The 24467-nt window shown below is 46.3% G+C and overlaps 1 long non-coding RNA gene across 2 annotated transcripts; it reads right to left on the reverse strand.

Moving 5' to 3' along the window:
* Window positions 1–8103: 8103 nt before the first annotated feature.
* On the reverse strand, window positions 8104–9907 carry LOC123628511. Of its 2 annotated transcripts, XR_006731676.1 has the most exons (5): window positions 9803–9907; window positions 9410–9486; window positions 9128–9173; window positions 8417–8458; window positions 8104–8313 (listed from the first exon to the last, which is right to left on the reverse strand). It is a non-coding gene; the product is annotated as an uncharacterized LOC123628511 (long non-coding RNA). The 2 variants fall into 2 exon arrangements; XR_006731675.1 differs by lacking the exon at window positions 9803–9907 and having other exon boundaries at window positions 9410–9554.
* Between the last annotated feature and the right edge of the window lie 14560 nt (window positions 9908–24467).

The raw sequence follows: 24467 nt of genomic DNA on the forward strand, positions 1-24467 counted from the left end.
ACAAGAGGTGCACAACATTGACACCATGTCCAGCTTTGCCAGCCTGCTCCCAGATGCCTTCCGAGTTTTGTCCTTTCCTGGCCCTCCACCTCCCAGCTACAGATATCTCCTCATCTTGACTACCGTGGGTACTCCTGTGGTATCCATGAGCTCTCTGGCACCCCCAGCTCCTAGCCAGCTGCTGGCTGAGGTCAAGCAAGAGTACACGCACACAGACTGGACAGATGGAGTGCACAGAACAGCAGCTGTCTCTGCTGTGCTCTCTCTGGGCCTGGGCCTGGCTTGAACAGCAGCTTTGGTCCCCAGCCTAGGTCTCCCAGTTAGTTCACCAGCATCAGGGGCCCTACAACCCCTCTATGACTTCTATCCCTCCCTTCCTCATGCTTGGTTGGCCACAGCTTCCCAGAATGCTCCTTTCAGCTACTGTCCCCTCTCCAGGGCCAGGGATGTCAAGCCCTCACATGTCTCCATACGACAAAAGAGCCTGTATCCTGGGCACAGTCTGCAGCCCAAGTGAAACGCAGATGGGAGTTCTCTCATCTGCCCCATGGGCAAAGGGGGGCAGAACTTCCCTTGGTTCCGGGAAAAGCAAACTAGTAAGACCCAAACCCTCATAGCCATGTGTGCACCCAACCTCCCCACCTGGCTTCAGTGCCACTCAAGGGAGCCAGCTGTCTTTTCACCTACGTCTCACCAGGAGGTTCCTTACAAGGAGCTCAGGGGCCTCCCTGGAGCCTCAATCCACAAGAGCAGGAGAGCAGAAGCTATGGGCGCGAGGCAGGGTGGAGGCAGTGAGAAGCAGCGAGGAGCACTGTCAGAAGAAGGAAAACAGAGAAGCTTCAGGGACTCCTAGGGTCTTGGGAGAGCAATTCTCAGAAGCAGTTGTTTGAGACAAACAGCGTAATAGGCCCTTGGGAAGGAGAAATGTTTTCATATTTTCCCGTGTATTAATCCCATCCCACTGGGCAAGCAGGGCTTTAAAATAAACCATACTTAGGAAAATGTATTTCCTCTTATAGGCACTGGTTTAAAAGGACACTGAAAGACCCCTTGGGGCAGGCCCATCTTCAATATCTAACAAAGACAGAAAATGCCCCGCTTTCTTGTACACCCATTGGCTCAGTGATCAGAACTGAGTAAAGAAGAAAACGGAGGCTGAGTGAGTTTACATTCCAGTAGTAGACTATTAGCCTCATTCTATTCCCTGTTCACATACCTCTTGTCCAAACAGTGCTTCTCAAAGTGAGGTCCATGAGCTAGCACCATCATCAGCTAAATCTCAGGATAAACAGTGACCTTTGTGGCATTTTAACTTGTCCTCTTGCCAACCCCTTCTCCCTAGCTCTGCTGTAGCCTTGAAAACCAGCAGCCTGCTGTCATAGCGAAAACCAGAACCCTAATGGCCATCGGAGAGGGCAGGGCAGGGTTGAAGCTCCTTCAAAGCCCCATTCTGAGACAGTCATTATTTGATCTGTCTGGTGGCTCCCCAGAAGACCCCACACAAAGGCTGCTTTTATTTGACCTGAGTCAGAGATCACCCAGTGCAAACAGCCTTTTCCCTGGAGGTGGGGTAGGGGTGTCAAAAACAATCAAAGGCAATTGTTTAACATTGTTGCCACCTGAGACAGTGGATAACAGTTGGGACAAATAATAGAGTGACCAAAAAGTTTGAAAGAAAAGGCTGGGGAATGAGATGTCCATAGAGCACTTTGCAAACCTGTGACATATTCCTGGGAATCTAGAGAGCTCAGGAAAGATCTGGGGCTCTAAGCCCTCGATTCTAGCTAGACTTGAAGCTCTGCCCAAGCAGGAAGTGAAGACTAAGGTAGAATTGTCAACTACCTGGCTGAGTGGTGAAGGTGTGCCCCAACACACACACGAAACCCATCAGCAAAGGCGGGAAGATAGACTGGTTCCAGGAATTGAAGTAAATATCAGCCCAATTATTATGGGACCACTAAGCTAACTGAGCAGAGACTCCAGTGGCCACACATGACAAAGAATACTGATTTACAGGATCACTTCAGAAAATTCATGAAACAAACAGCAACAATAAATCTCATGGAGCGGGGAGAATCTGATTTCCAGAGTTGCCACATTGTAGTATTTAAAATGTGCAGTTTTCGACATAACACTATGAGACATGCAAAGACACAAAAAAGTACCTAAAAGTAACTACAGAGATAAACATAAAAGACAATATAATTGTATTTTTGTTTGTAACACTTTTCTTCTCCTATCTGATTCAAAAAGCCACTGCATAAAACAGTAATTATAAAACTGTGCTGGCCAGGTGCAGTGGCTCACACCTGTAATCCCAGCACTTTGGGAGGCTGAGGTGGGAGGACCACTTGAGGCCAGGAATTCAAGACCAGTCTGGGCAACATAGCAAGACCCTGTCTCATAAAAAGTTTAAAAAAAGTTAGCTGGGCATGGTGACATGCACCTGTAGTCCCAGCTACTCAGGAGGCTAAGGCAGGAGGATTGCTGAGGCCCAGGAGTTCCAGCCTGGGTGACAGAAGGAGATCCTGTCTCTAAAAAAAAGAAAAAGGAAAAGGAAAAGAAAGAAAAGAAAAAACTGTTGATGAACTTATAGTGTATAAATATGCAATGTGTGTGATAAAAATAGCACAAAAGCAGGTGAAAGAAGGAATGGAGCTATATAGGAGCAAAATTTTATATGCTATTGAAATTAAGTTGGCATAAATCTGAACTAGAATGTCAGAAGTTAAGATATTGTTTGTAATCACCAGAAGAACCAGTAAGAAATTAACTCAAAAAATGTAGTAAAACAAACAAGAGAATTAAAATGGTCACTAGAAAATATCTATTTAACACAAAAGAAAACAGTAATGGAGGAACAGAGGGGAAAAAAGACATGACATAGAAAACAAATAGCAAAGTGGCCGATGCAAATCAGTGATTACTGAATACCTTATCAGTAATTACATTGATTGTAAATGAATTAAACACTCTAATTTATTTATTTATTTTTTTAGAGACAGGGTCTTACTCTGTCACCCAGGGTAACCCAGGCTGGAGTACAGTAGCACAATCATTGCTCACTGCAGCCTTGAACTCCTGGCCTCAAGCAATCCTCTTGCCTCGACCTTCCAAAATGCTGGGATTATAGGCATGAGCCACCATGCCCGACCTAAACACTCCAATTTAACGGCACAGATTGGGAGAATGGATTTTAAAACGAATATGATACAACTAGATGCTCTCTACCAGAGCCACACTCTAGATTCAAAGACACAAATAGAAGTAAAAGAATGAAAAAAATTTATCATGCAAAGAGTAATCAAAAAGAGCTGGAGTGGATATGTTAATATCATACAAAATAGACTTTAAGATAAAAATTGTTATTAGAGATCAAGAAAGACATTTTATGGCTGGGTGCAGTGGTTCATGCCTGTAATCCCAGCACTTTGGGAGGCCGAGGCAGGAGGATCACTTGAGGCCAGGATTTCAAGACCAGTTTGGGCAACATAGCAAGACCCCATCTCTACAAAAAGTAAAAAAAAAATAGCCTGCCGTGGTGGTGCAAGCCTGTAGTCCCAGCTACTTGGGAGGCAGAGGCAGGAGGATCATCTGGGCCCAGGAGTTTGAAGTTGTGGTGAGCTATGATAATGCCACAGCACCCTAGCTCAGGTGAGAGTGAGACTCTGTCTAAAAAATAAAAAAAGAAAGAAAGGAAGATATTTTATAATGGTAAAGAATTAAAATATGTCTGCAATAAAACATGTATATAAATGTTCATAGCAGTATTACTCATAATAGCCAAAAGAGTGGAAACAACCCTAATGTTCATCAATGGATGAACGGATAAACAAAATGTGATCTATCCATACAATGGAATATTGTATTATTCAGCCATAAAAAGGAATGAAGTACTGATACATGCCACCAAATGGATGAACTTTGAAAACATAAGTGAAAGAAGCCAGTCACAAAAGGCCACATATGGTATGATTCCATATATATGAAATGTCTCCAGAACTAGATAGTGGTAATGGTTGTACAACTCTGTGAATATACTAAAAACCACTGAATTGCGCACTTTAAAATGGTGAATGTTATGTGTATTACATTACAATTTTTAAAACCTGAGGAGGAAAGTTCTATTACTAAACGGAAGAAGCAAAGAAGATATATGGAAGATGCCATCTCTGCCAGATCCTGCCTTTCTGGCTAATCAACTATAATAAAGAGACCCTAAAACATAGGAAGAAGATGCAAGTCAGTTTGTCAAGCAGAGGTAAGTAGACAGATGGCCCCTAGCAGATGGGAAGCTCTGCTGAATGTGGTGGTCCAGGGACCCGTGCTGGTGAATTGGCTGTGCCATACCTAACGTGGGACTCCCCTTTCTAGTTCCAGGACAGCTCCAGCTGTTCTAGCTGTTCCAATAGCTCCAGCTATTGCTGTTTTCCCACCCATGGCAGGGAGGGAGGGGATAGAGGGTTAGGGCAGGCGCAGCAGACAGGAAGTAGAAGACAAGCATTTTCCTTTTTAAAAACTATGACCCAACAATTGCACACATCATGTATGCTCATATCCTTTTGGCAGAAATTAATCACACAGAAGGCTGCATACATAACTTGCAGGACCAGTGCAAAATGAAAATATGGAACCCTGTGTTCAAATATCAGGAAAAAAGTCCAATTAAAGGCATTAAAATATCAAGAGGTTTTTAAAGTTATTTTATCACTTATAAAAGAAATAGGATTAATAGTGAATTATGAGTAACAACATAGAATACAAATGACAAAAATAGTATTTTGGTGACATAATTTTATATAATAGAGTAAATAATAATGCCCGCACTTGAGAAGATGTGGTTGAGTCCTAAGGCTTTGACACTGTCTCAAATGATTATCACTTGGAGGGATAACACAACAGACCGTTGTCTGACTGAATAAGTTTGGTAGAGACTTTCCAACTGGGATTTATGGCTGCTGAGACATCCGGGCAAGTTCTGACTTGGGGAGGAAGGCCAGCACCAGAAGGCATGGTGTCACTGGTCATGAGGGCAGGGAAGGAGAAAGCCACAAACACAGCCCTTGCACACGAAGACGTTGCTGTAAATGTGCACAGCTGTGGCTCAGGGTGGGCTTTCCAGTTCCACGGGGGGAAGTGGCAGACACTGAAGCTGAGTTTAAAGAAACATATCTAGGCCCCAGGGGAAAGGAGCAGGTCAGGCGCCACCGTCAATTCTGTGCCTTCTTTTTGCCTGTCTGCTAAGCCTTGCATCCAGCCAAAGAGGAAGTGGCAGCTGTCCTGGGAGAACCGTAGGCCCTATCCTGGGCTGATTCTGCTACCAGCCCAGCACATTGGCCAATGCTACAGCTGGTGTGTGCTGCTCCCCCTCACCGGCACCGTAGACAGAATGACTTGGCCAGTTGACATTGGCCAGCCTTTATCTTCAGATACAACAGAAATGGCATCATTTGTCATCACGGAAATGCATATTCAACCCACAGTGATATACCACCACATACTTGTTAGAATGGCTAACATGAAAAAGACTGACCATACCAAGCGTTGGCAAGTGTGTGGAGGAACTGAAACTCTCATACACTGCTGGCTGGGGTGCAAAATGGTACAATCTGCTTTTTCATAAGAGGTTAAGCATACACTTGCCGAAGGAGCCAGCCATTCCATTTCTATATATTTATCTAAGAGAAATACGAGCCATATGCCCACACAAAAGTTTGCACATGATTGTTCACAGCAGCTTGATTTACAATAGCCAAGAACAGGAAATGGTCTGAATAAAATAAAATAAAAAGAACAAGCTACTGGTACATACGATGCCAGGGACAAATCAGAAAGTCATTATGCCAAGGAAAAGCAGTCAAACAAACACGCAAGACTACATACTGTGGGACTCCACTGGCATAAAATGTAGACTAATCTAGAATGGAAGAAAGAAGACCCTGGGCTGAGGGTAGTGAGAAAGATCAACTGCAAGGGGTCACACAGAACCTTTGGGGGATGATGAAAATGTTCTATGTTATTCTGGTGGTGGCTTTATGGTGTATGCAATTTTCAGAACTCATGGAAGTATACACTTGTAATGAATGCAGTTTATTGTATGGGAATTATTCCTCAGTAAAGTTGATAAAACAGCTGCCTCCCACAGGACCTTGGAAAGCAAATGACATGCTGTCCAATGCTGAAGTGTTGGGAGAAATGGTAGAAAGAATCAAAATGTTGGGCATGTGTCAGTGGTTTCTTGCCACTTTCAGAGGATTCCTACAAGGCAAAGGTGAAGTCAGGCTAGAGCTACCAGTCTACAAGCAGAATTGAGAGGGCGGTGCTTTCTGCCTGAGACCTGAAATCTTTCTTGAATGAGAGCCTGATCATTTGGAACCCTACAGGTTGAAAAAGCTAACCACTTCGGAAGCTCAAAATCCAGCAATTTGTACAGGTGGCCCAGAAGTAGCTTCCCAAGGAGGGATACAGACTACAGGAGCCAGCTAAGTAGTTAGGACCAGCTTGAGAGTGTTGTGTTCCCATCTGAGCCCACTGTTTAGGATGAGGCAGATGGCCTCAAGGCAGGTGCCATTCATTGTCAGAGAGGGCCACAGGCCAGCAGGGAGACCAGTAAGTAAAAGATAACAGACTTCAGACTTAAGAACCAAGTCTACATTAGCAATTTTTGTAGTTGAACTGGCTGGAAGCCAACCAATCTTTAGAGGGAAACCACAAGCTGGGCTTGCCAAAGCCAGTGATTATTCCAACTCAAAGCAACCCTCCAGGGGCCCCAAACCTGTAACCAGTAGGTAGCAGGCTGCCAACGCCATGTAACCTCCGAGAGCATACTCCCCAGTGCTCTCTTCAGGTGTGGCCCAGGGGAACAGATGATAAGGAAAGACCTCCAGATGGCAAAGCCAGTAGCTACAGACAACAACGTGAGTACAAGTGAGTTTTTCCCAGAGGACAGATCCAGGGACCAACGAAGGACCATTTGCTCCACTGCTGGTGGAGGGTACTCGTATCATTCCTGTGCAGAGAGATTTGTTCCATTGCTGGGAACCAGAGCTCCCATTTCCCCCTTCCAGCTGACTTCAAATTGCCCTCCAGTGGCTACTCTCCCCGTCTTCCTTTTGGAAATAAAACTCTCTGAAGTTTTATCCATGCACGTTACCATCCAGCTAGAGACTTATACCCAGCCTCCCTAATCATTAGATACTACATGTGACCAGGGCCAGCTTCCTGGGTGTGCGACCTCTGCACAGGGCCCTGCTCTTAAAAGGACCTCATGTGTGGTCCAATACTTTGTTGTTGCCATCTGAAATTCTTGATCATTTTATATTTGAACTTGTGTTATGTGATTCTGATGGGACAATGGAGCACATGTGTGAGCAAAGCAAATATGCTAGTGTCAGCCAGACATGAAGACAGTAGGCAGCATGTGTGCCATGCCTGGGGCAGTCTGGGGTGACATGGGGCCCCGACAGTGGCTGGGACATGAAGGATGGGAAACCCCTGACCCCTTGACTATCCATTTCTAACTCCTGTGGACAGCTTCCCCAAAGTTGGCCCAGATTTGTCAGAACAGATTGATGTGCCCCCCTTTGGATCCACCATCCACCGTGCTGTGACTCCTGCCTCCACCCTCTATTGAAAAGCGGCAGGCGAGGGCAAAAGAAGAAATGAGGACAACGCACAGGTTCTGGCTGAGAAGGGGGAAGATGAGCTCATTTGTTTTGTGTAACTGCTGTTGACATAACCGTGAGGGGAGGCTGGCCAACATCAAGCTGGGGAGAGATGCAGGATATTGCCATGGCAGAGAAGAAGGGGAGAGAGGGGAGAACCAGGATGAAGAACCCAATGAGGAGCAGGAAGAGGGACTGGAGCTCTGGAAGGGCGTAAGCTGTTCCTGCTGAGGGGCAGGAGGATAACAGTGAGGGATGCAAACTAACAGACCACAGAAGAGGAGATGAGGAAAGAACAGCATAGTGCATGGAGGGGCAGAGCCACATGGCCCCCAGATCCAGGTCACCATAACCAGTGGGCTATAGGCCTCCTGCTCAGAGGGTAGCCCAGGCTCCTGACAAAGCAAAGGCAGACCACAGAATCTGAGAAGTACTTTAATTGCAAACTGCAATGAACTGAGTGACAAAAGCCACGCTAAACCTCAGGAAAGAGAGGAAGCCCTGGCAGGGAGGCAGGGCGGCAGGGCGGCAGGGCGGCAGGGCAGGGCTTTCCGAAGAGATGCAGGCAGGTCGGGGGAACCAGTGTGGCCACAGCTCCTTGACTCAAAAGGTACCAGCTCTTTCTGTGTATGGGGATGCTGTGTTGAACCTGTCAAAGAGAGCAGAGTCAGGCAGGAGCTTCCAGTGGGGTTGGGCCCCAGCCCTCCCAGATGGCAGAGAATGTGGAAAAGTATAGAATTTGTACCACTCACTTCAAAGGATCTGGCACTTGTCAAGGAGACACTGCATGTCCACTGAAACAGAGAGGCATAACTAGGCACTCCAGGCACAGGGAGGTAGAAACCCTCCCTTCATGCCACGGGACAGGCCTAACCTGGCAACATGATCACCTCATCCACACCTAGTAGTATCCAGCCCTGGGACCGACCTGCCCACCTGCCACTCGAGTTAAAGGCAGATAAGTTTTTCTAAATAGGAACACAGTATATGGATAGTTCTGAAACTTGGTGCATATCAGAATCATTCAGAACCTATTAAAACATGTACTCTCCCCATCAAGCAGCAGCTAAAGAGAAAATAAATGCAGTTTTTCCAAATGTGCCAAAATAAGATCTCTAGTTCCTTGAGGACTTAGGATACAGAAACAAAAGAATGAAAAAAAAAAAAAAGATATCTCCAGGACTTAATGGCAAAGTATACATGTGCTTCAAACAATATATTTCTACGTGGAGATGGATGTATGGATAGATGAAGTAGGAAGTCAGCTAAACGGATCAGATAGATTGGATGGAGAGACAGACAGATAATGTAAATGCACAGAAGTCCGCAGGGCCAGGCCTGCCAGAGTCTCTCTCCCACAGGAACGGCAGTCCTTGGTTGGCCACCTACGTGCTCAGCCCCAGCCCCACACTGCCCCAGGTTCTGCACTAAAGATACCCTGGTCTTCCCCTGTCCCAACCTACCAAGTTGTTCTTTAAGGTTGTCAACTTCTTTCTGCAGCATAGGACACTAGCCCAGCAGACAGGGGAGAAAGTGAAATGGTTAATATATTCTTGCCTCCTCTCTCTCCTCATCCTCCACATCCCCCTCTGGCCTCTACCCCCACATTCCAAAGGCCAGTGACTAGACTGGAATGGAACCTTCCGTGACAAGAAGGTACCCTCTCTCCACGGGGGTGAAAGGGGGACAACAGGAATCAGTTTAACCTGGACGCAGACCCCACTGCTTAGCTTAGAGGGCATTACCTGAGGGCAGAACTGTGCTCCTGGTGGCAGCTGCCTCCTTTCACGTCTTGGAGGATGAAGAAGTGGCCTGTGATCACCTAAAAGAGAACACAAAATCCAGTTCCCAAGCCCAGGAGAGAGGCAGACAGGGCCCATCAGAGTCTGTGGTGAGACAGCACCACCCTTTGGGGGCAAAAAGTTGCCCCTGCTCTGCTCAGCAGCTCCACCCTTCTCTCTGGGCCTGCCTTCCCAGGAACTCTGGTGTACGCGTAAGGCGAGCCCTGCCACACTTTCCTGTGGGAGAACTATCTGAGTAGGAAAAGAGGCCTGGGAGCAAGGCTGAGGCCCTGGGAGTGCCAGAGCCAGTTTTCCCTCCACATCCCCCTCCCTCTCGACCAAATCCTCTAGACTCACCTAAAGGTAGGGGCACTATGGGCTTGACACCTCCCTGGACCATGGCCAAGTGTTGTAAATTTCCTGGAACTTGAGAGGTCTTGGTCTTGGAGTCCCCAATCTTGCCTAATCGATGAGGCATGGACGGGTGAAATGGTCCTGGCCTGCTTACTGGAAACTAAAAGACAAATTTCTGGCTGATGGAAGAGGGGGATGTGTGTACACACACACACACACACACACACACACACACACACGCATGTGTATGCAGGCGCTGGGTTGAAGCAGGGTATAGGAATGGGAAGTTAAAGCCTAATCTTTTGAGCACTTTCTTCCTGGGTCAGCCAGTGAGGCCAGCGGGGCTTTGAGAAAGTCCAGGGCCACTTCAAGGAAAGCAGGAGGATCAGAAGCAGCCCAACCTTTAAGGGGTTGGCCAGTCCAAATCAGCTGCGAGCCCCCTCCTTCCCAGTCCCCCTTTTCCCAGGCTCCCTCCTCCCAATCCCTCTCCAAGGAAGAAGCCAAAAACATGTATTGAGAGCAGTGCCTGGCACATATTAAGTATTTGATTCTATTAAAATGACACCAGCTTGGCATCCTAAAGACAACCTCAAAGGACAGAAGGAGCACATGAAAAACTGTGTGCTGCAGGTACGGATGGGGAAGGGGAAGGCGAGAGGGAATGGGTCGGGGGAAGAATGAGGGTGGCCTACTCACTTGGCCTTTTGGGACTGGCTCTCTATTTGGGTTGGTTTCTTCTCGGGCCACCAGTTGGAACTCCCTTGTCCTGTGCGCCACAGGTTTCTTCCCAGCATTGTACTTGGATTGTCTGGGTCCCAGAGGGACCAAGGAATTTTTCTCAGGTCTCCCAAGCACATGAAGGCCAGAGATTGGAGGTAAGGTGGCTGGTGCCCGGGGATATCCCAAAAGAGAGGCCTTGGATTTTTTCCCCAGGACAACTTTGGAGACACTGATACCTAGGGCTGTCTTCTGCTGGGTCACTTTCTTCCTAGGTGTGGCTTGAGGCAGGTGGATGGACTTGCCTCCTGTCTTCCCGCTGACTATGCTTGGCAACTTTTCGGCTGATGACTTGGTGGGAGGAAACATGTTGAACTCTCGAACTATCTGCCTTTGCATGGTTGCAGCTAGTGCCAGCGGAACAGAGAAGCGAGCGCCTGGCCTCCCAAGGGCATCCTGACTGGGTGTGTCTCCAGAATTCCCCAGGCCACTGGACTTGGCTTGGCTTCCTTCTTTGGGGAAAATGCCCACCGTCATCAGCTGTGTGTCAGGGAACTCATCCGATGACAAGCAAGAGGACTCTGGGTCTGAGGGTGGCTGGTCGGGTGAAGCCGGCCCCTGGAGACCCACAGTGATATTCAACCCACTGTCACCTCCATAGTTCCCCAGTCCTGACCTTCCCCAGGCCACCTTCCGCCTGCCCCTTGGGCCCCCCTCACGCAGGCTTCTCAGGGGACCCCCACCCAGGGGGGCCACCCTGCCTTCACCAACCTCTCACTCAGGCCGCCCTCAGCCCTGCTGCCCTGTGAGGATGCCCTCAGCCAGGCTGCCATTGCCTCCGCCGCCCCAGGGCCTCCCACTCAGGGTGTCTTCCCCCAACCCTGTACCCCTGCGGGGCCCTCACCCGGGCAGCCCTTATCCCCACTGCTACCCTCCCTGTGCCCTAAGCCGAAACGCGCTCCCTGAGCAGACACCTCGTCATCATCCGAGGAGCTCATATCTTGAGGAAGTCTGGGCAGCCTCGCGGAGAAATAGCTCGACCCTCAGCCTCCGCGGCCTCGCCTCCAAGCCGTTGACGTGGGGGTGGGGCTCCACAAGCCAGAAGCAGAACGCACGCGCCACAGCCCGCCAATCAGCGTGTGCCTCGCGGCCCCGCCCTCTGAGGACAATGACATTACAGCTCAAGCGCGTGTGCGGCGACTCAGGGACTAGCGGCTGCAAGCCCTGGCGGCCGCTGGATTCCAGGTTCCGAGGCTCTGGTCCCGCGTCTTCCGGTGCACCGCCTGCAAAATGCCGAAGTAGGTGCCCGTCTCTCCCGGGCCTGCGAGGTCTAAATGCGATGGTAGTTGTGAAGCGGTCGAAGGCCGAAAAGAGTTGTGAGCCTGTTCCCAAAAGAGGCTAACAACCCACTAGATGGATGGTCAAAGGATGCAAACAATTACTAAGCAGGGGCAACCCAGCTCTTCTTTCTGTGAAGGGCCACACAGGAAATAGATTCGGCTTTGAGGGCCATGTGATCCATGACAACTACTCACCTTGGCCACTGTGGCGGGAAAGCTGCCTTAGCATATATGTAAAGTAATCCTTGTGGCTGTGTGCCACTGCAACTTTACTGCCCGGCTGGATTGGGGCTATACACTGTAGTTTGCCAACCATGAGTTAATTCAAAGGAGAGGGCATGCCAATGATCACCATCACTAATCTGGAGATGCACATTAAAACCACAAATCCTTTTCCCACATTGTATTTGCAAAACTTAAAGAGCATAACATTACAAGGTTATGAGGGAACCAGTGTTTCTGCACACTGCTAATGGCCATGTAAACTGGGACAGCCGCTTGGCAGGCTAATCTGCCAGAATCTATGAATAGTAAATTATACAACACTTATTTAGGCTCCTGCCACTCTTCTAAACACTGTAGGTAAATATTAGCTGATCCCGGGAACAATCGTGTGATTGAAGTATGTGCTATTATCAACAACTATAGGTGAAGAAACAGGCACAGAAAGAGTCAGTGGTTCGCCCAGAGTCATCAAGCTTGTCAGTATCAGCAGCAGGACTAAAACAAGGCAGCCTGGCTCCAGGGCCTTGCTTTGAACTGAAGGTATTAAAGCTGAAAATGCCCACTTTCTCTATGACTCAGCAGATCCACTGCCAGGCCCATCTCCCGGAAAAACACTAGTATATGATGTATGTAAAGACACATGCCCAAGGATGTTGGTGATAGGAAAAACAAGGAACAATCTAATATTCCCATCACTAAGGAAATGGATAAATGTGATGGGGCCTGCTCATCCAGTAGATTAAAATGCAGCAGTGGAAAGGAATGGATGAAGCTGTGTTAATGTACATTTTAAAAGCATCCCGATGACTGTATAAAGCAAGGTGCGGAGCAAGATATAGAATAGGCTATAATTTGTAAATTAAAAATCCCCCCCAAAGTCCTGTATGTTGGGTGTGGATACATGTATGCATGTAAACATGTAAATGTATTTTTAAAGGTCTGCAATGACACACAACAAATATTTAACAATGGCTGGGGGATGGCAGACGGGGGAGGCGGGGGGGGGGGGCGGATGCCAACTGTTTCACATATTTTTCCCTGAACTTACCGGTTCCAAGCGTGCCACAGCTGACTGCCCTAACATCTGAGGAGTGGCTCCTTTCTGGGTTTCTCTAAGGCCCTCTTTCTTGTGTCAGAATTCCCCATGTCCAGCAGGCCTCTGCCCCTTACACGCCTCCCTTCCTCTCTTTCACATTCAAACTCCTGTCCTTGCACATTCCCATTTTGGCTGATTCCCCAGAACAGAGGCCCAGAGTGTCTGAACACTTCTTGCCTGCGGGAACTCAGATGTCTGATTTCCTACAGAGCAGGGCAGATGAGGTGCCCCATAACTCACACTCTCCCATTTCAGGCTGTGTCTTGTTAACTCCCTCCCTCAGCTCCACCGTGACTTTGATGTCAGACGTACTGAAAGGGGTAAAGAAGGATATAGCAAAGTCTTGTGTACCCAGCTGAAGTTTCTAATGTACCTCCGTGGGTTCCATTTACTCCCTCCTCTCCCCACCCCACCGCAGAGAGAATCCCGAGAACTTCCTAGAGAAAAGCCAGGGTTGCCGGCTTGCCCATTAGCCTGGCATCCAACACTTGCCCCACCTCTGTTTCCTCCCTCCTGCCACACTGTAGGCCTGTGCATTTCTGCTCAAGGCCCATCTTTGCCCCTTACCTTGGTCTCCATCTTCTGCCTTCACTGCTGAGTACCCTTCCCTCTCCTGGGCAGTTAGTCTCTCCCGTTCAACTAGAGCCTTCCTGTTGCTTTCTCTCTTTTAAAACAAGAATGGTTTTCAATTTTTACCTCTCTAGAATTGACATGTGCACATGGCAAAAACAAACTTCAAAGATATACAATGAAAAGTAAGTCTCCCTCTTACCCTTGACCTCCAATTCTCCTCCTCAGGTCGTTAACCAAATTTTTAAATATCCTTCCACTGTTATTCCATACAGATACAAGCATGTAGGAATAGATACCCTTTTTTTGTCATGCGCAAGCATAGCAAACTACAGTCACTGTCCTGCGTCTTGCTTTTTACACAACATGCCTTAGAGAGCATCTTAAACTATCACATATATATCTAATGTATTATTTGTCACATCTGTCCCAATAAGGATACACTGCCTGCTACTTCAGGATGGAAGGGGCCCAGTGTAGTGGGCTGGCACTGTGTGTCCAGTCAGTCTCTTCAAGGAATTGTGTCACAGCAAGGACTCAGTGTTGGTCCCTGTTGCTGGAAGGTTGGCAGTAGTAGATGCATCGGCCTTGGTAAGTGGGAGTCTTTACTCTTGGGGCTCCATCTGGGGTCACTCAGGACAAAAGGTGGCTAACATCAACTGCCTTGTTCAGTGCCTCTTCCACGGTGGCTGCCTTCTGCTGGGTGTTTGCACACACTTCATGCCCACTCCCAGATGTGCGTCACAAGCCTCTCCCCTAGACCTCTTCCTTGCTCCTGATCTTCCAGTCCTTTCCCCTCAGGCTCCGGACCAAAAACCAAGCCATTGGGCATTGCCCAGAAACATTTATATGCATATATTTCTATTTAATATATTAAGTATAATTAATTATATAGTTAATTATATTAATTCCATAATATTAAAATATTACATATTTTATACAGTACAGATATATACGTACATATTTACCTGTATTTTATTTATGTGTGTGTGCGTGTGTGTGTATAAAAAAACAGAGCTGCCATAACCAATTACCACAAACTGAGTGGCCTAAAACAACAGCTCTGGAGACTGGAAATCTGAAATCTGGGTGTAAGCAGGGACATGCTCCTTCTGAAGGCTCTAGGGGAGGATCCCTCCTGCCTCTTCCACCTTCTAGGGGCTCCAGGTGTTCCTCCCTTGTGGCTGTATCACTCTAGTGTGTGCCTTCATCTTCACGTGGCCATCTCCTCTCTGTGTCTCTCCTTTTCTGTCTCTTGTGTCATTGGATTTAGGGCCTAGTTAGATAAGCTAGGATGATCTCATCTTAATATCCTTTATTTTTATTTTTATTTTATTATTTTTTTTTTTTTTGAGACAGAGTCTTGCTCTGTTGCCCGGGCTAGAGTGAGTGCCCTAGAGTCAGCCTAGCTCACAGCAACCTCTAACTCCTGGGCTGAAGTGATCCTCCTGCCTCAGCCTCCCGAGTAGCTGGGACTATAGGCATGCACCACCATGCCTGGATAATTTTTTTTCTGTATATATTTTTAGCTGTCCATATAATTTCTTTCTATTTTTAGTAGATACGGGGTCTCGCTCTTGCTCAGGCTGGCCTCGAACTCCTGAGCTCAAACAATCTGCCCGCCTCGGCCTCCCAGAGTGCTAGGATTACAGGCGTGAGCCACCGTGCCCAGCCTCATCTTAATATCCTTAACTTAAATAATCTACAAAGACCCTCTTTCCAAATAAGGTCACATCCACAGGTTCTGGGGAACATATCACTCAATTTACAGATAGATGGTAGATTGGTAGATAGATAGATAGATAGATAGATAGATAGATAGATAGATAGATAGATGATAGATAGATAGATAGTCCCACTTGGGGCCACTTCTCCTTCCCCATAAAGTGGATGATGGGGTGCACCACTTGCAGCTCTGTATCCCTATCCAGGAGTGAGGGTCACCCCTGGGTGTGGCTGGAACGCAGCTGCCTTCTACTCTGTGCTTGTACCCAAATACCAAGCCAATCTAGTCAGAAACCAAGCTCAGGCTGTTCCTCCTCCAGATGGTCACATTGCCTTTGACTCAGTCTCTGCCTGGATGGGCAGGGTGCAGTTCATAGGCTTCTACTTGGCCTTCCTCTGTGTGAAAGCTCTTACTCCATATGTCAAGGACCCAATGTGAGGGTTACTCCAATTACCAAGTGTGCCAATTCCACTTATACACTCAGAGGCTGGGAAAAGGACCACTGGGTGGATCCAGTGGACCCACTATGAGCCAGACCTTGGCCAAGACTTCACTTATTAGATTGTTTTCAAAATCTCATAATTATCGGTAAATTATACCTTCTTTTTTATGTTTCAATTTTTTTCAAAATAAAATGGAAAATATATTGTTTTCTGACTAGAAATTCCCGATTCTTTAGTTCTTTAACTTATTACTTTCCTTCTCCCTGGTCCTGGTCCTCATCAAGACACATTTTTAGGAACTGGGAACACATCTGTTAAACCCCTAGACCTTCAATCACAAGTCCCCAACCCAAGATTAATCTGACCATCTATTTTCTCCATTCTTGCTCATAAGCTGTGGCGCATGGCTGGAGGAAACAACCAGAGAGATTGGCACCATTAGAAACTCAGGACAATGCCAGGTGCGGTGGCTCATGCCTGTAATCCTAGCACTCTGAAAGGCCAGGCAGGAGGATGGCTTGAGGCCAGGAGTTCGAGACCAGCCTGAGCAAAAAAAAGAAAAAAACAGCCAGGCAACTTAAAATAGAAAAAAAAGTAGCCGGGGTTGGTGGTGGCGCCTGTACTCCCAGCTACTTGGGAGGCTGAGGCAGTAGGATTGCTTGAGCCTGAGAGTTTGAGGCTGCTGTAAGCTAGGCTGATGCCATGGCACTCTAGCCCAGGCAACAGAGTGAGACTCTGTCTCAAAAAAAAAAAAAAAAAAAAAAGAAACTCAGGACCCCAGTCTAATGTGAATATCTATGGTGCCCTCGCTCCCCTCAAAGCTTATTCTCTCCACCACCTTCGCCCACAAAGTCGGAATAGATAACCTGGATTGAGGTAGTTTCTTGCCTTGTACATGACATGTTCCTGAAAGCACTTGCAAATCAGACATCCAGAAGTCTAAGGATAGATGCATGTGCTATAGGGAGATATTTATTGTCCAGCAACCCAGTAGACAACTAAAAAGGCCCACACTCACCTGGGGCCCACAGGTGACGGTGACTGCTAGCCAGAGCCATCAACTATGCCAACATCCCGTAGTGGAGAATTGGCTACATACTTGGTGTTTTCCTTCTCCAACACATGCATCAACCACAGGCAAAGTTTCCAGCCTCCTTACCCATGGCCTAGCACTGCCCAGCCCTCCTCTTCATCCACATCCTTAGCCACATGACTTTGAAGGTCCTACCTCTAGTGACAGGGTATGGTTCCCTGCCCACTGATATTGAGCTTGACTGTGTGACTACCTTTAGCTAATGAAATGTGGACAAAAGTAACAAAGTGCTAATTTGATTCTAGGCCTTAAGAGGCATCATGGTCACCCCTCTTAAATGTCTGCCATCATCATGAAAAGAACACGTGAAATAGCCAGGTGACCTTCTGGTCTCAGAAGAATGAGAGACTTGTGGAATAGGGCCATCCTAGCTGCACGATGTTCCATAATATGGATGTACTGTGATTTATTTAAACACTGCTCTATTGACCAGACACTTGGGGCTTTTATTCAAAATTCTCCCAAGTCCACAGAGTGTTTTAACAGGCATTCTTGCACATACCCGTTATGTGAATCTACAAGCATTTCTGTGGTGTAGAAGAATTGAGGTGGCATGATGACATGAAATGCCAAAGTGGGTCTTCCTTATTTTCCTAGAATTGATGAGCAAGGGCCACAGCTGTGAAAAAAACATCTTCAAAGTATCTCCCATTCTAAACAAAGAGGGCCACATGTTCAGGACCAGCCCTGCAGGAATTGTCAAGAGGTGCCGTTTCAAAGAAGCCCTTTCTACAGCTTTCTCATAAAGAGGGCAGAGGTGAAGGAGTCACCTTTGGGGAAAAACCACCCTTCTCCTCAGGGTTCTCTCAATGTCTGGAAGGGTACAGGGCTAGCACCTCAAGTGTACAGTGTGTGGGAGTCTGTGAAAAGCAGAGATTGACATCTTGTTCCGGGTTAGATATTTTCAGAGCCACTGGCCTTGCAGATCTGCCCCAGTGCTCTCAGAGCAGCAAATGCAGAGGGCAAGAACAAATGTCTGGTTTTTATAGCTACTGAAATTGCCCCTACAAAGGCGGCGGCACCTACAGTGTTGGCTTATAGTTCTCTACCTGAGGATGGGAATAACTTTGGTCTCTGTTCAGAGAGTGCTTTCCTTCAGACAGAGGTCAACAGGGTCGATTGTTAGTGACATGAAGAGCTCAATAGTAAGAGATTAAAATAGTTTTATGGACCTAAGAGCTGTATATATCAATAGTTGATGAATTATTTCCTGATTGCTTCTTCACAGACTGGATGCATAATAGGTAATTGTCTTCTACTTCTGAAAAAGCAGGCAGTATAGTAGAAAATGAATATGTGGACAGAGGTGAGTATTTCTTCTTCCCAGGGGTGTAGGCTAAATTTTACTCTTTTTCCATAACTATTAATACTCCTAACTAGTTGTTCCCCAGATTCTGAGGTCCACCTGGAACAGACAGAAGGAACATCTCCCTAGACACAAACTTGCCAAGGACTTCAGAGGCCTGGACTATGCCAAGACAGTCTTCTGAATCTTAGTTGCCCTACAATCCTCCACTGTTACCCCATTGCCCATGATTCAGGGCTGCAGTGAAGGCAAGATAGGTATTAATAGTACGACAGTCCAGTCCTCTTGCTAGGAACAAAGGCCCACCACAGCTGGCACATCTCCAGCAAGATCGCACTGTAAGAAGAGAGATATACTTCCCAGAGTCACGTGGCTCACAGTGTGGCTCAGTAAAGTAATCCTGACTTTTCAACCTCCAGTTGGATTGGAGAGGTGAGAGTTGACTTGAGGGTTAACTCTGCTGACGTTATTAAGCAGAGCTTAGGAAATACAAAAGGATCTTGGCAAGAGAGCCTCAGGAGAAACAAGTAGAGGTGTACGCCAACCATATTACTGAAGTTGTGGGCAGCCCAGCCAAACTTGTAAATGTGGTCCCAAGTGGAACAGACTAACTCTTTGAGCCAAATAATTACAACAAATAACAAGTTCATGCTGCAGCCTCCCAGCCCAACCCATGGGATATCTGCACTCCTTGCCCATAACTGTGTTTCAGGTCACTTTCAAGAATCAGCGACTCTTGTCCAGACATAAGAATTACGAGACTGACTGCGATTATTTACTTTGTACCTCCTCTATGCCAGGGTGTGTGCTGCTGCTGTGAGGAAGGGAGAGATCAGCAAGAGTTCACAGACTAACAGAAGGCCAAACGTAAACACTTTGAAGCAGGCGTTAAGAATTAGGCATTAGAATTCAGTCTGCTTAGAATGCTTAAAATTGGAATTAGTTTAGAAGGAAAATTAAGGGCAAGACTTGACCAAGGGGTGGCCTTGAGCTGGAGCCAAACAGATCACCAGAGTTCCAAGCTGAACTCCACCCCTTCCCGGCTGTGTGGTTTTGAGTAAGCTATGATACTTAACCCTTCTCTCAGCTTTAGATTTTTCCTCTTTGACATGGAGCAAATAATGGTAACTACCACACTTCATTGTTCAGAGGAATAACTGAGAGAGCATATGTATAACTAGTTCATAAGTACAGGCATCCATTCAACAAAAAAGCCCAGTATTCCCCTACCCCCACAAATAAGCTCTCCACCTATGGCTTTTATGGCATTGACATAGAACACAATGGTCCCTTATGGACACGTACTGGGTTATTCCATCAGCAACACCACACAGAGCATCAGCAGTCTAGGCCAGCCTGGCTCTTTTGTCTCTCCTCCAGTGCAGAGGTGGAGACAGCCCTTGGACAGCCCTACCATGTTTCCCATGGATATTGTATGTAACTAGGTGTAATAAGTGTCAGGAAATATGAATCAAATAATAACTAAATATGATAATGAAAACAGGTTGGTGTTGAAGAAGAAACAGGAAGCCTGATCAATAAAATGGGATTAAGAGTCCAGATATAGATTTTTTAAATCCATCTGGAAATTTAGTATATAATAAAGGAGAAATTTAGTAAATGATAAGGGGAACATTCAATAAATGGCATTTTGGACAACTGGCTCTCCAATGTGAACACACACACACACACACACGTTCACACACACAAAGGTGGATCCCTACCTCGCTCTTTACATCAAAATAAATCCCAGGTGGATCAAAGGGTAAACATAGAAAAATAAAACACTGAAACTGCTAGAGAAACACACTGGTGGATATTTTTATTTTCTGAGAGTGCTGAAAATATTTCTGGGCTCAGAAACCACAGAGAAGAAAAACGATAAAGTATCTGAACAAAATTAAAAATGTATGTGTAGCAAAAGACAAATGGGAAAATATTCATAACAATTTGATGGGGCTAATTTTGTTAACAGAGAGTTTCTAGGACAAAGCAAACAACCAGATCAAAAATAGGCTATGAATATGAATAAGGAAGTCACAATAAAAGAAATACAGAAGCAAATAAACACATGAAAAGATGCTCAGCTTCGCTCATTTTAAAAGAATTTTAATTTCTTTAATTTTGAAAGAAAAAATAAATGAAAGATATTTTTGTCCATCCTATTGGCAAACATTTTTTAAATTCACATCAGTTTGGGCAAGGCTGTGAGGCTCGAGGCACTGTCACATGCTGTTGATGACAGTGTGTATTGGATGCACACCGCGCTCAATGGGACGGGTGTGCAGAAGGCCAGAACAGAACGTACTGAAGGAAAGGGAAAGACAGGCAGGCACGCCAAGCGGCTCTTTCCATTGAGGGGCTGATTGAGGGGCTGCCCGTTGCTCTCATACTCTGCGTGGCAGAGAGAGCAAGTCAAGACTAAGTAACAGCTTGAGCTGCAGGGAACCTGAAGGCACTTGGTAAAAGTTGGCCTCTCTCCCAAACCTGTGCTCAGTGTGTGTCCTGTTTGGAAATCCTTTCCTGGAGATCAATGCTCAGACCTAAAAGACACCGTCCTTCAACCCCACAGCCAAATTAGCACATTTGCTTTCTTCGTTCATTCTACAGCTATTTATTTAGCATCTGTGAAGCGCCAGACACTGTGCCAGGCTCTAGAGGTTGCACCCAATTGCAGAAACTTCCAGAGCTTCCACCTCTTAATAAATGCTCATTCCAGAGCTGAGAGCTCATAGGCTAGAGAGGAAACATGAAAAGAGTAGGTGGAAGAAAGGCATTACGTTTGCCACTCAACCTTGAATAAGTCATTTTCTCACTCCTAGGCTACTTTTCTATGCCATGTCCCTTCTTTCTTGTTGCTCCTTTTAGTGGCCTGGGATGTGACCTGGCATGAGGGTGTGGTGGCATTGAGCCAGCTCTCACCACTGAGATGACACCATAGGGGAAGGTGGAGAAAAGTCAGACAGATTTGGGCTCCCCCGACTACTGTGTCTTGAGATCAGTGTCATGTGCAGGAGCTCATACTTCACACGCACTGGCTAACATCCCCGTTCCCGTCATCTCCTCTCGCTGTCTCGTTCGCTGGCACTGTATGCAGACCACAGCCACAAGGCTTTTCTGGCTACCTCTTAGTGGATATTTGAGACACGGAGAGAATCTTGAGGTTGTTTTATAACTGGGGAATTTTGAAATTACTCAAACCTGGACCATCACCTGTAAATTTGGGAGTTGTTTGCTACCATTGCAATGGAAGATGCAGAAGAAACTTGTCTTCAGAGAAAAGGAAAAACAAAGCAGATCCACAGGGATGAAAGATACAGGGAGGGAGGGAGTCCTGGTGGTATCTGAGTCTCTGGCTCCAGTTTGTTCCTGCAGTCCTGTCCTGGGTTTCTGGGAGACAGCCATCCCTCACCAAACCTGGTATTCATAAAATAAATTCCCATGGTTTCCTGAGCTAGTTGGAGTTGGTTTCTGCTACTTTTGACCAATAGAAGCCTAACTGGTACATCTGCTTACTCACCCTTCTAGAAGAAGGTCTGTGTCTGCCAGTGCCGGGAGTTAAGAGAGCTCCACCACACACTGTGTGTTCCAGTCTTTCAGCCATGATGAAGAGAGACAGAAGAAGTTTAGACTCGCTGTAGTTCTACTTTACCAGCTAAGAGACCTGGTTAAATGTGAAGAGCACAATACAATGGCAGCAGAGAGATTGGGCAGTGCCCCCTGACCTCTAGCGGGCACATTTTCCCTCAGAAAGCCAGGTTGTGGCAGTGCCAAGCTCTTACCCCAGCACTGCCAAATGCAACCAGTATAAGGCATGAAGAAAGACTCCCATGGACTTCTCAGAAGTGAGGCCAGCTGTGTCTCCTTTCTCCAGCTGCCGCATAGCCCAACCTCACCTCCAACCCAAGCCCCTCTCACTTAGTGGGTATAATTCCCCAAGGAGCTGTGCTTTCAGATGCAGGGAGCTACAGGCTAAATCTCCATTTAAATTAGTCTTGTTAGGTAGAGATAAGGAGAGAGAGGTGCAGATGGCACTAGGGAATGCTTTGTCTACAATAGGAGGAACAAATTGACCAGAGGGAGCTGCCAAGAAGGAACAGATGACATGTCAAGGGGGGATTCCGAGGACTGAACAGATGTTTGGTCTACGATAGGGAGTCTCCAAGGACTGACCAACCAGAAAGAGGTAGAGAGGCCATGAAGTAGAGATATGATCAAGGCCACAAAAATGGGTCTTTGGTGCATGTGTATAAATAAGGTGACAGTATCCTCAAGTGACCTACCCTCATTAACACAGTAAAAATCACACACACCCCAGCGTCATGACAGTTTACAAATACCATGACAAACCCCAGAAATTGCCTTACAGGGATAGAAAAGAGGAGGACTGGCCATTCCAGGAATTCTCAACCCCTTCCCAAGAAAAACCAAGACTATTACCCCCATACACACTTAACATAAAATTAGGGAATCCGCATAAACGGGAGACATCTTGTTAAACCCAGGGTCTTCTCTCCATTTGCGAAGACATAGTCGTTCCTTCTCCGGAATGTACTGTGCTTCTTTCATAAACTTTGGCACTTTGCCTGCTTGCATCTGCTTGGTCTGCTCATTTGCTCCATCGACTCAGTACCAGTAACCATTTTTCGGTACTGGGAACCAAGTGGCAGGAACATGGAGCTGACATCTGGTCCCCACACCGACAGTCTTGTACCCTCTACATGAGGGTTATGGAAAGTAACATTTGCAAAATGATGAGGGTCTATATAGTGAGTTGAATTGTGTCCCCCAAAAAGTTCATGTCCACCCAGAACCTGTGAACATGAGCTTATTTGGAAATAGAGTCTTTGAAGATGTAATCAAGTTAAGATGAAGTCATTAGGGTGGGCTCTAATCCAATATGAATTGATTTCCTCATAAAAAGGGGAAATTTGGAGACAGACACATTCAGGGAGAAGGTCATATGACAACAGAGACAGCAAAGATTTGAGTGCTGTGTCTAAGCATCTAAAAGCCAAGGAACACCAAGGAATGCCACCAACCACCAGAAGCTAGGAGAGACAAGGAAGGATGTTTCCCTACGAGCCTTTGGAGCGAACATGGCCTTGCAAACACCTTGATTTTAGACTAGTGGACTCCAGAACTTATACGAGAATACATTCCTGTTGTTTTAAGCCCACACGGTTTGTGACATTTTGTTCTGATAGCCCTAGGAAATGAATATGCCCTGCAAATTGATGATGGTCCATAAACTGTTCGTGGCCTGTAATAAGTGCAGAAATTGAGTGTGTGGGCAGACAGAGTGAGTGCGTGTCTGCTGAATCTAATAATAAAAAATGTGGAATGGTATTTGGTATATCTATTTTCGCTTAATCTTACTACTAATTTTATTGTATTTTTTAAAGTATCATTCCAAGATAGCTTGGAGAGAGAAAGGGAAAGAGAGAGAAGGTTCTCCACCAAAGAAAGTTGAGAAGTGCTACTCTTAAAAAACAGCTGGCAGCAATTCCTCAGATTTTCTGGTGCCAGGCTGGTGCTGTCTCCTATGGTGTTTCCTAGTAAGCTGTTGAACTGGCCTTTCCCTCTAATTCATATTTCATTTTCATTTCAGGAGAAATCTGGGGAGAGGACTTAGATCCATGCCTTTAAGTCACTATTTTGCCCAGAAGTTCTCGTTGGTTACTGCTTTGTTGTATCAAAGTTAAAACAACCTTACTAATTATTCTGATACAGAAATAATACAATTTCTAGATTCTGAAAAGGTAGCAACAGTGGCTGTAACACTGTTTTTGGATATTCATAACTTACCTCCCCCACCCCGCAAAAAAGAGAGAGAATAGGATAGCAAAACCAAAAACCCAGGACAACATCCACAAGAAAACTAGGTCATCAGGTATCCCCTTGAACTCCAGAATCTGGACTGGCTGAGACCAAATCACATCCATCCACCCTCCACCCCAAGATCATCCTGAAAGGGTATCTGGTGGACCTGGAACCCCAATACTTACCTACCTTCGGGCAATTCCAACTATGAAATTCTTTGTGGTTACCCCAAACACAAGATGAGAGAATAAAAAGAACATATAAATCTGTAGCTAACCTTTCCAAAACACAGAGACTGTAATTAGTGAGGTCAAGTGAGAAAAAAAATG

Source organism: Lemur catta, chromosome X (assembly GCF_020740605.2).
Source record: "Lemur catta isolate mLemCat1 chromosome X, mLemCat1.pri, whole genome shotgun sequence".
Taxonomy (NCBI): domain Eukaryota; kingdom Metazoa; phylum Chordata; class Mammalia; order Primates; family Lemuridae; genus Lemur; species Lemur catta.